The sequence below is a fragment of the Galeopterus variegatus genome, unplaced genomic scaffold (assembly GCF_000696425.1).
Source record: "Galeopterus variegatus unplaced genomic scaffold, G_variegatus-3.0.2 Scaffold12008, whole genome shotgun sequence".
In the NCBI taxonomy this organism is placed as follows: Eukaryota; Metazoa; Chordata; class Mammalia; order Dermoptera; family Cynocephalidae; genus Galeopterus; species Galeopterus variegatus.
In genome coordinates, this window is record NW_007738119.1 from 1 (window position 1) to 845 (window position 845).

Below are 845 nucleotides of genomic sequence, written 5' to 3' on the forward strand. Positions count from 1 at the left end.
CAGACAGCCCACCCATATCCAGGTACACTGGCAGTGCCACAGGACCCTGCCTGGCAGCCCGGGGCACAGAACTGGGGACTGGACCCTCCACCCACAACCAGGCACACCTCCAGCACCTCGGGGCCCACCTGGGGAGCTAGGTCATGGAGCCAGGGACCAGACCCTCCTCCAACCTGGAACACCATCAGCACCAAGGAGCATGCCAAAAATATCACCTCCATGTGGGTGGCCCACCACAGCCACCACAGTAACCATAGCTGCTGCAAAAATGACTAGATGTCACAATCACCACGCAGATGGTCCACCAGCCACTAGAGTGCATTGACACAAGGAGAGTCACCAGCAGAGACTAAAGAAAAGAAGAGGATATTTCTTTCCACAAAGCCCATTCCAGAGTGACAGAAGAAGCATCTGCTCTACGATAATATCGGGGGTCCTGAACACACTTTTCAGCATTGGACAGATAATCTAGGCAACAAATCAACAGAGTAACCATTACTCTTTCAGAAGGAGAGAAGAAATCTAGGNTTCCTAGGAAATAACCCCAAGTTAGGTTTTCTCTCCATTTTTATTCTCCAAGCAAGAAAGTTACAGAAAAGTAACATAGGTGGTTACAAAAAGAACAATGAGATATTTGTCATGGCAACAATCATTAGGTTTAGCTGCACCAAGGCGACTGCGCTAATAGCAAGCATTTTTGCTGTGTTACAATTTTTTTTATCTACAACAGAGGTTTTAGTCCTGGGAAAGTTTTCTGCTTTTCCCAAGCTTAGCATTTCTATGTGCAATTCTAAAAAGTGAAGCTATACCTTAAACTACAGTCTCTACAACAGAGACTTTAGTCC